This window comes from Leptinotarsa decemlineata, unplaced genomic scaffold (assembly GCF_025532065.1).
Source record: "Leptinotarsa decemlineata unplaced genomic scaffold, Ldec_3_MD MMD2_tig00001019_RagTag_RagTag, whole genome shotgun sequence".
Lineage (NCBI taxonomy): Eukaryota > Metazoa > Arthropoda > Insecta > Coleoptera > Chrysomelidae > Leptinotarsa > Leptinotarsa decemlineata.
The window spans coordinates 847,363-859,228 of record NW_027412557.1 but is presented as its reverse complement, the minus strand read 5'-3'; the positions used below and the strand labels follow the sequence as shown (position 1 = coordinate 859,228).

At 33.2% G+C, this 11,866-nt stretch overlaps 1 long non-coding RNA gene across 1 annotated transcript; it reads right to left on the bottom strand.

The window, feature by feature from the left end:
- Positions 1-2,691: 2,691 nt before the first annotated feature.
- LOC141482356 (uncharacterized) lies at positions 2,692-3,982 on the bottom strand. Its single transcript, XR_012465470.1, has 3 exons — positions 3,817-3,982; positions 3,431-3,506; positions 2,692-2,754 (listed from the first exon to the last, which is right to left on the bottom strand). It is a non-coding gene; the product is annotated as an uncharacterized lncRNA (long non-coding RNA).
- Between the last annotated feature and the right edge of the window lie 7,884 nt (positions 3,983-11,866).

Below are 11,866 nucleotides of genomic sequence, written 5' to 3'. Positions count from 1 at the left end.
ATGAACGCAGTTCTGCAGATGAAAGAGTCCTTGAACAATCAAGTTCAGGGGGTACAGAGTTGAACCCCATTAAGATGAGCAGCCACAGTCCGTCGCGTATTTCTGATATGTACCGCTTTTGGTGGAATAAAATGTGCCAAGCCACTTGAAGACTTCCCATGAAAGTATCTATAGAATAGAGACTGTGGAGTGTGACGCAAGTTGTTAGGCTAGTAGATTTGCTTTTTTTATGGCTGTTGTTGCAATTGAAAATACGCTTGTGTTAGTGGTGGAATTGTGAATTCTGTGAAGTTCTGATTACCAGCATCAGCTACCGACTAGAAGGATCTAGACCCGTTGGCATTGACAACCAGTTTATCCCTAATTCTTTTATTGTGAAGTTCTTTGCTTTCATTTATCTTAAGTTTGCAGCTGTTGCGAGCATTACCAAACCTAGTTCGGTTTTCGGCACTGGGATTTTTGCGCCACTGCCAGTAGGCAAGATTTTGGGAGGCGACAGCTTGCTCGCAATTTTTGTAGGCCAAGGTTTGCCGTTAGAAGGTCGTTCCATTGAAAAAGGAATATATGCATCCATGGATGATAGAATGACTTCCGTGACTTCAGAAGCACAAGTTGATGGATCTTCAGAGCTGAAAGAAGTATCTAGCCAACGGAAATTTCGGAAATGTCTTGAAAATCCTCCCATTCAGCTGATCTATAATGCCAAACGTTATGACAAGAGGGTTTATTTTGAAGTGTTTTTTAAGGTATTTGTACTTGATCAGTCATCAGATACATCACAGAGATTTTTTTGAAAGAAATCAGTGGGAAGCTACTAGTTCTGAACTAAATTGTTTCATAAATATTTTTGTTCATAATACAAGCTACTCTAGTGTTGAACGTATTCAATAACACTTCAGTATGAGACTTTCACAAAGCAGTTTATAAAAACACACCACACTTGTTTCAATATACAGCCGAATATTACCAAGTGAGTGGAAAAGTATTCGACTGAGATTTCGATTACGACTACCAGCTTCTTCACAGTTGAGAAAAAAAATATGTCAAGATATTTTTCAAAAACTCGTATTTGAGAAATGCTGTTTTTTCATTATGTCTGTCGATTACAATTTATCAATGGTTATTGGGAGGGTCTTGATCTATTTACAATACAAGTGATTATACACTACTCGCTGAATTCCTATTCATATGACCCTGCTCACTTCAAGTTATCCAGCCAAGAGCAAGTGCACGGCGGAGGATGCAGATAAATCTTCAGTCACGTAATTATTAACTATTAGTTGAACTATAATTAAGTTTTTAACTGCAGCTTATGATTTTAGGCACGTCCTTTCTAAAGAAAATAATCGTTGGAAGATTTTTTCTGTAATGTCCTTATGCAATCTAACAGTTTGGACTATGTTATTAGCATTAACGTACGCAAAGAAGTAGAAATAGGAAGCACGACCATTTTTCGAAAAAAATGCTTGTTTAAGAAAAACTATTAAACCTAGCCATAGGAAATACTGGATGAAATTTGTAGAGGTTTCGTTGGCACTCTTTATGGATCAATAATATACAGGGTGTTCCATTTAAAATAAGAAAGATTCTGCAAGTTTTTATTTACAATATGTGGCAAGCGGTTTCTCATACCCTGTATATCACAGGTAGAGTTCAGATATATCGTCTGAGAGAGTTACCAATGTAGAATATTTGACCGAAAAAAAAATTCAATTGGACTTGGTACAACTTTATAATTTCAAATATTCTGAGTGACGAATATTGGAAAAAAACCTGTCATGCTAGATATCTCGAAAACCATCAATATTTTTGGAGTGAAGATATATATTAAGTGTCTTTTATTTTCTATGTAGAAACCGAAAAAGCAATAAAAAATATGGGTTGCTATTTAAAAAAACACAAAAGGTAATATTATAGAAATTTAGATTCCTATATGTTTCCTAAATTGAGATATGGAACACCGCGCCACTGTTGCAGGACCCTGTATAATAGAGAAAAATTCTTCATATATATAATTTCAATAAGTGGGTCCTGCATATCAACGTACAGTGTTCTATATGTCCATGTGAGAAGAGGCAAATTCTTCCACAGAGTAGAAATAATTTTTAAGTTTCAGTTTTTTTTTTTAATTCTGTGGTGGGAGCTGCCTTATTCTCTCCGGTATTTTATTGTAAAGCCCTAGGGGAGGGAGTTGTTTTTTGATTTTGTAAGTCATGAGATTAGATGAACGGGTGTTGTAGATATGGGACTCTGACATTAGTGTAAAATTGCTTTTGTGTTTGTGAATATCAATCATAGAATAGTATATGAACAAACACGGTAATGGCATTATTCCATATTTAATAAGAAAAGGTTTGGAGAGATCATTAAAATTTGCTCCAGATATTATTCTGACACTTTTTTTTTGCAGTGTAAAAATTTGATTGGCGGTGTATGCGTTACCCCAGAGGATCACACCATATGTTAGGTAGGAGTGCACCAGTGAACAGTAACTAGAGAGCAGTGTGTCGTCAATATTCAACACCTTTTTAAGTTGTCGTAACATAACTGGATATTTTTGAGCTCAACTGATATATATATATATATATATATATATATATATATATATATATATATATATATATATATATATATATATATATATATGTATATATATATATATATATATATATATATAGAAAAAAGTAGTCTGTTTGCTGACTAGTCAGAAAATAAGTGACACAATATTTGGGTATGCAGCAATTTTCTTGGAACCTGCAACAGAAGAAGAAGTTATTAACACCATAAAATCTTTAAAAAACAAAAAATCACCGGGTTACGACGAAATTACCGCAGAATGTTTGAAGGAAATTGCAAATGAGATTGCAAAACCACTGTGTTATTTAATGAACAATATTATTTATAAAGGTGTATACCCTTCTTGTTTTAAATTATCAATTGTAGTCCCATTACATAAAAAAAGAAGTAAAACTGAAGTTTCCAATTATAGACCTATCTCCCTGATTTCTAACTTTGCAAAAATATTTGGAAAAATTTTGAAAATTCGTATAACAAAATACTTAAATAAATACAATTTAATATCAGAACATCAATTTGGGTTCAGGGAAGATAGGTCAACACAGGATGCAATCTCTTTTCTGACAAGCAAAATTTATAAATCACTAGATACAAACAAAAAATCGTTATGCATTTTCTTGGATGTTGCAAAGGCATTTGACACAGTGTCTCATAATAGGATGTTGGAAACTTTACAGGATGTAGGTTTCAGGGGCAGTGTTTATAATTTGATGGTAAGCTATTTAGCTGGAAGAAAGCAAAAAGTCAAAATAAATGATAAATTAAGTAAAGAAAATTTAATAACATATGGTGAGCCGCAAGGTACGGTTCTAGGGCCGACTCTGTTCACCATTTATATTAATCATTTACTTACCTTGAATACTGAAGGTTCCATTATTAGTTTTGCAGATGACACGGCTGTTTTTTATCAGAGTGAGTCATGGGCTGACCTACAACAAAAAATTAATCAAGATTTTATTCACATTATAGACTGGTTTGATTATAATTTATTAACTTTTAATTAATCAAAAACGTGCTTTGTTCCATTTAGTTGTTATGAAAATGGTTTACCAGATTTTAATGTTGTACAGTTACATGTCAACAATGAAATAATAGAAATAAATAGAGTTAGATATATAAAATATTTAGGTATAACAATTGACGATACTATGAAATGGAATATACATATACAAAATGTAATTAAAACATTAAGGCCTATGCTATATAAAATAAAATTTCTGAACCGATACTTAGACTTACCTGTGATAAAGATTGTATATTACTCTCTGGTTGAATCTAGGCTAAATTACGGAATATTGGGATGGGGTGGAGCCGCAAACTGTCATTTGTCCAAACTTGAGACTCTACAAAAAAGATTCCTAAAAATAATATTTAAAAGAGACATGTTGTATCCTACAAACCTTCTTTATCATATATATATATATATATATATATATATATATATATATATATATATATATATATATATATATCTTTCCTCGACAGTCATGAAATTGATTTGATTTCGATTAGAGAATTAAAAAATCACTCGATGGAAGCTAACTAAAATTACGAAATAAACATTTTTATACGGAAACCATTTCTATCATTGATATTAGTAAGATATGAAGAGATCTATTTTAGAGTTAGGTATCAGTTATCTTCTGAAGACGCCAACTTGGTTTTTAGTATTGCAGTTCTAGTGTTTAAGGAAAGTACTTGTTTTAGAAATATTATTTCAAGCAAATTTAAATTACTTTTTTGATATCAACATTCGAATATTTCAGTCCTAGTATTTTCAACATTACTCAAGGAATATAATACGCAATGATATGAAATGTCCAAATCAAAATATTGTAGCAATGTTGAAATAAATTATTGTTGACTCGTGATGCCATAATGTGAAATTGATAATATATTTCCTCTGAAGGATGTTGTGGTTCATGGTGGTTGTACCTACTTTTTTTAATATTATAGTTTTTGGGAAAAAATTTGTTAGTTAACAATTAGAACAACGATAAAAATAAAAACAACAATAAAAATTAATTGGCGCTCCGGGGCGACTTCATTGATTCCAGTGGCGCATTTGCTTTTTCAGCTGCAGGAAAACCCGGAAAAACCTGAAGCACCACATCATCTGAAGATCTTGATCTAACAATGTCCTCTCTCTTATAAAACAAAATGTAGGGTGTCTCCAGAGGCTCCAATAAATTCAATACATCACCAGAACACTTCGTGTTTGAGTTCATTCGACCAACATGAATAAAATCAGTATCTTTGGGTGGATTGAAGCATCAGTAGTTTTGAGTTACTGTTTTTCTCAGTGAATTTACACAGTTCATGAATATGTTTCATCTCCATGATACTTAGCTGGATTATAATACAGTAACATCCTGTATATTCTACCACTACGCCTATGTCTACCAGGATCGAAGAGCTTTATAGTTATGAAATATGATTATTGAATCACTGTAATTTGTTATATAAAAATAATTTATGGGATATTGCTCCCTGAAGCACTTAGATACACACACACATACCAAAATACAATGATTTATTATGTAACTTCATACCTCAAGTGTTATTCTCCAGTACGCTATTTACATTTTATTGTCCATTTAGATAACAAAGAGATTAGTAAAGTAATTGATTTCACATCCTCGGCTTGAAAATGTTTGTAGCCTCTTACTGTGAAATATGAACAATATTTTTTAGTACTTGTGATGCACTGTTCGGAATCTTTGGTGTAATAATGAATATTACTGGAGTTCAATACCAACATCAAAGCGTTATTTTAACACCTCGACACGTGTTTCATTCACCAAGTGATCATCTTCAAGAGGAAGATTGAACTAAAGTATATACAATATTTTCCTTATTTATACCCTAGATACCTCTGCTAGGTACCTGTGTCTAAAATGTCTTAAATTCATTTTACAATGTTGCCTTATCTAATAGTCAGGTAAATCTGATAATAAAATATTATTTCAACAAACTACATACTATTAGAGGTATTGGTCCACTATCGTTATTCATGATATTATTTTGTTTACTCATTTCTACATGCCTGTTGTTGTTAACTTGTCTAACTGATCTTAATGAACTGAAGTATATGGAATGGTTTTGTTGCAAAATATGATGGGCGACTGCTGATTTTTCTGATCTTCCACATTTTAAGTGTGCTAAGTGTTCCTTATATCTTATTTCAATAGATCTTTTAGTCTGTCCATAATATTTTGCATCGCAGTCCTTAATTTTAATTTCGTAAATTCCAAACTTTTCCCAATTCTCGATTTTGCCCTTTGGATTTGCTAGAAGGCTGTGTAGTTTATGACTTGTTTTAAATAAAACCTTCATGCTCATGAACAGGTTTGCCAGGTAGGGGGACAAGAGGTTACCCATAGCCGTTCCCTCCTGTTATTCATAAAAGCAACCTATCTGGAAACGTTTGTTCCATACACAAATTAATGAGAGAAACGGGTCCACGAATTTCGTTATTATTGAAATTATTTTTCTTTAGTTTTCCTTAGGAATTGTCTGTGAAATTGGGACGATAGGAAATAAAGAGCTCACATCAAAATAAACAAAAATCTCACCTTCTTGATGTTTTTTGTATGTTGTATGAACTCTAAGAAGTTTTTGAAAGTAAAACCTGGTTCTGCAATAGACGAACTTTCAAATTTCCTAGTGAGCCACTTTGTTATTTGGTAGTTAGGAGATCCAATAGTTGACACGATGGGGTGCACTGATTTTCCCGGTTTATGTATTTTTGGAAGGCAATAAAGTTTTGACACCGTTGGAAATTTGTAAGTTCCATTTCAATTAAGGGATAAGTATGTTTTCGCATTTTTTGAGGACGTCTTTTACTTCGGCAATTATCTTTAGTAACGGGTTCCTGAAAATTTCGTATTTCATCTCATCTCTAACGGACCGTATGCGTGTGATTCCTAACACGGGTAGGACGATAGCAAGTGAAAATCGATCGTTCAGCCTGTGACTTGAACCACCGACCCACACATCGGTCGATTGAGAGAGTGAACAAAGCCTCCACGTCGAACCGCCCGGCTACAGGCTTACCTAATAATAATAATAATAATGTCCAGATGTTAGTGAAAAAGAAAATAATATCAGAGAAAAATTATTAGGTATGTAAAATTAATTTAAAAAGATATTTGAAAAAAAATGATGAATAGGTTAAATAGTAAGTTATGAACGTACAATAAAAATTAAAGAAAAAATAAAGATAAATAATGAATTGAAAGAATGAAACAAACCAAGCTATTTGTCGACGATCAGAGTGTTGCTATCCACAATCGTCTTTTGGTGATAACTGGCATATTCCTGAAACTTTGTATCTGTCACTGAGGCGCTTTCAGCCCTCCGGTCTCTCCACTCCGTTTCCCACTTCAATGCAATGTAAAACGCTTGATTGAAGGTTTTTATGCATTTCGTGTCTCCACACTAGATCGTTAGATTATGTGGTTGTTCAAAATGTCCGCAACTTTTCTAAACTTTCTCTTAAACTAGTATTCTTCCATGTGGATAATTTGAACCACCAATCTAGCAAGAGAGGAATCATCAAGACCCTAACTGATTATGCTCGTTTTTCTCTCATATCCATTGTTTACATATAATTAACATTTCAGGTCACAATCATGTTTTCTTTACAAGTTAGTGAAGAACTAAATTTATAATGAAAAATGAGAATTAAAACTTCATATGTTTTGATATCACTTGTAATTGTAACTAACGTTATAATCAGATGTGCATTTAGGAAGGAAACAAGCACTTACAGGTATATTCCTGATAGTTCACATCATTGTGGACAGCACAGATGTCCAATAATTGATTGACATCCGGAAATAAAGCATCCATCTTTCTGTGTTGAGCCTATTTATTAACAGATATATAGACATGAACATGTAGGATATATTTTATAAATAGCACAAGATAGGATTTAAAATAAAAATATGTATAATGAAAATAAAAATCAAACATATATTACATATTGTGAATTGACATTACAATATTACTCTTCGAGATTTTTGTTCAGCAAATAATAATAATAATAAATAATGAATGAATTTATTGACAGCTGAAATAACATGATACCATATGAAGAAAAACAAAATACAAATTTGTCAATAGGATACAAGATTGAACAGAGTTCATTCTTCCTCTTGCACCTTATGAATATATGACCTTGTCATAATTTAACTCGTGTGCAATTCAGTTTTCTATCGCTAAGATTGCAAGACTCAATAATCGTTCCTGGCTCATAGAAGGTCGCAAATAAATTTCAATTGTGTTAGTTTGCTAAAACTTCGCTCTCAGCTTGCGGATGTAGGAACCGTAGAGTGAATTCGCAGGGCAATATGCACAATGTGCAAATATGCACATAGATCTATTGCAAGAGATATAAAACGTTAGACTTCTCTATATCACCAAATAGAAGTGGAGCTTACTCTTTAAAAACGTAGAGTTCCTGGCAGAAATTAAAGATTCATGAATCTCGCTCGTATTTTCGAGCCAGATCTGTTCGATATATTTACAATTCTCCAATCGACATTTTTAAAATATTAGTATCATTAAGAAAAGCAAAACTTAAATTCAACATGGTAGCACAATCAAATCGGCTATTTGATTTCTGATATGATTCGATCAAATATCATCACTATTTCTTTAAAAAATATTTGAATAGGTTGGAATGTTTGTAATTCGTCTTCACACATATCATCAAAATGTTTTTTACTTTTCGGAATTCGTTTATTTTGCAAAATAGGCTCCACACCAGTTTTTTCAGCAACTTCTCCAGGATCTTTTGTTTATTTATTTTTCTAAGGACAAAACACAATCACTACAGGAAAATCCTCAAGGCGCTCTAAGAACGGTGCCTGTGCGGAAGTAGCGATTCAAGTTGGATTGGAATCAATGGAAATTATATTCTTTGGAAAAACGTTCTCGGGAGGTTTATTCCACATAAACGCAGTTCTTCAAATGAAAGAGTTCTCAAAACGATGAGCAGTCACAGTTCATTGCGTATTTCTGATATGTACCGGTCTTGGTGTACTCGAATGTGCATATTCACTTGAACACCTCCCGTGAAAGTTTCTATAAAAGAGTTAGAAATCTCCAACCTTTCTTCGATATTACAGACGATCAAGGTTGCAAGTGATGTTCGTCTCTCCAATTAGGCAAATGGCTCTTTTCTGGATGGAATCTAGCAGCTTCAGTGTATGCTTAGGGGCGGAGCTCCACACATGAGAACAATACTTCAAAGAAGTACTTGTGTTGCACTGTTTGGAACCTTTGGTATAGTAATGAATATCACCAATCCGTTATTTCAACACCTCAAAGTTTGATCTTCCTCTTGAAGAGGAAATTATTTTAACACCTCGATACGTGTTTCGATCACCAAGTGAGCATCTTCAAGAGGAAGATCAAACTTCAAGAGAAAGATCAAACATGAAAATGATCACTCGGTGATCGTGTTTCGATCACCAAGTGATCACCAAGAGGAACATCAAACTTTGTTTGAATATCATATTCAAGAGGAAGATCAAACTTTGTTTGATCTTCCTCTTGAAGATGATCACTTGGTGATCGAAACACGTATCGAGGTGTTAAAATAATTTCCTCTTCAAGAGGAAGATCAAACTTTGATCTTCCTCTTGAAGTTTGATCTTCCTCTTGAAGATGATCACTTGGTGATCGAAACACGTGTCGAGGTGTTAAAATAACGGTTTGGTGTTGGGAAATAAACTCCAGTAATATTCACTCCAAAGAAGGTCTGATCTGAGTTTCATAAAGCAACAAAAGTTGCTGAGGTGTGTACAGTTTCCTGGTTTGGAACAGTGTTCAAGTTTGAGAAGCAGACTTTTCACTTCCAGTGATTGTGCCAAGACATATTGGTGTCCATTTCAACCCCCAACAAACTTATCGAAACAGAAAGCGGAACTTATCCGAATTCATCCAATATTTCATTAGATTTTGTCTTATTTTTGCATAGTTTTGAGCAGACCATCCATAAGTTCAATGGAATGGTTAAGGATAATAATTTCTTTCTTCTGAATTTCTATATTCACTCGATTGATTTCGCGAGGAATATTCACCAATAGGGCATTCACAGCAACATGTTTCGCCGACCATCTCGTCTGATTCCTTCTTTTTGAATGTATTTTTACATATTTTTTCATAATGTCTGTCGGTAGTCTTCTGTCAGGATACCGATTAGCGTATATTCTCACTGCTTCTTTTGAATTCATTCTTACTTCGCCATAAATACATATCATATACAATTTCTCTACATTCGAAAATTCAACAATGTTACGGAAAACCAACACAGAACTGAATACACTTTCATTGAACCTAACAGTTCGATAAATACGTTATTGCATTTATTTTGACTCATTCACGGCCCTCTTCGTGATATGCAATAAAATGGCTCTTCATTAGTATTCAATGGAAACTACAAGTGTGCTATAAAGATGAATTCAGAATTTGATGCAGAATCCAAAAACAAATTGAAAAATCTGGGTTATGTTTTGAAAAAATTGGCGTCGGTGTCGCGACGCGCTAACGGATGAGGCCTAGTGTTGGATTTCTACATAAATAAGAGAACCCTTGGACATTAAAATCATGTTTTCACGAAGTATGGATATTCTCTTCCATTTCCCAAAAGTCACTTGCGAAGAATCTTCCAAATGGAAGACATTGCACAAGTGCCTGATGGTTTTACTTCAGCTTTCTGCGCGGCATTATCTGGGTTAGTTGTTATTTTTCCGTCGGGTATCTGACACACGTACCTGCAAAGTCGTAGGTTCACATGAGAGGCAAGGGGTAAGGTGTTTTTCACCTGAACTTGGGCATATATAAACAATTTTTACGAGAGGTGCTTCTGGAGAATGTTCCGCTAAATATCAAACAACAGATGTGGTTACAATTGGATGGAGTTCCGACACATTTCAATTTCAGTGTCAGACAGTTTTTGAATAGTTTGAATACTCTGAATTGAATACATTTTTGTTTCATACTTTGTTTTTGTTTCAGTTGGATAATAAAAAATTGTTTAATCTGTTTAATGAAGTATTGTCAGAATATGAATGTGAATGATAACTTCATTTTAGTGAACAGTAAATATTTTCGATGAAGTGAAGTATAACAACCGTCAATGATAATTCTGTGAGCAAATCAAATAAATGTCGTTTCAAAGCTATCTTTATTCAAATAATGCATTGAAATAAGAAGTACTCTTTGAAAAGGCCAATATTAGAGAAACTATTTAGGTTAGGTATAAGGAACCCCAAAATGGAATGAAAGTTAATTGAATTTTATATTGTGTAGACCAAAAAATACAAGGTGATGTAATCGGAGTAACAAATTTATCGTTATCCGGTATTATGAAAAAGTGAAAATGATTTTTGAACATTCTGTATGAAATTGAGAAACAGGTTTCATCGAAATCAATAGCCTAAAACCTCTTTTACGCTTGATCAGAATTCGAAGTGATGATTTTTATGCATTTCGATGTTAATTTTTCCAATTGTACCTAGTATTTTCATAAAAAAATCAATAATTCGAGAACGGTTATAGTTAGTTACATACTACCTTATGAATGTATTAATTTTTTCTGACCTATTCAAAACTGTAACTAAATGCAGGGTGTTCCATTTAAAAAAAGACATCTTTGATATGTCACAATTTTTTGATAGTTTTGTTTGGACATTTCAATAGAAAGGAAAGTTTTTGGCTTTCTACTACTCCATTTTGATACAAAAAATATGGGAATCTCCCAAAGAAAGGAAGGAAGTAATCAATTTCAAAATGAGTAACTTCATACATAGATGTGTGGATCATGCAAAGAAGTAACTTTCAGACACAAACTGGAAGAAAAAGCCCTACTGAAACAGCTACTTTCATATAAACATTGAATTACACGAAAGAATAATTCTTTCAAAACAAATACTTCTATATGAACGCTCAATTTTTTGTATCAAGATTGAGTAGTAGAAAGCCAAATACTTCCCCAAAAATTATTCACTCCTAAAAATATAACCCTCTTGGCTGGGATTCAATCAAATAGGTGAATGAAAATTATTACGATATCATCGATGACAGAAGTAGATCAAAATCAAAATAAATTGTATGTTTTTTTGTATAATGTTATTCAGATTAGTACTGAAGAGCCCCAAGGCAAGTGTGAGGATGATAGTGTTCCATGTAAATGCAATTTTTTACCATCCATATAGTGTAGAACTACTGTGAATGATACCTGATTTTTTTCCATAACGAATGTTTGAAATACAAACTG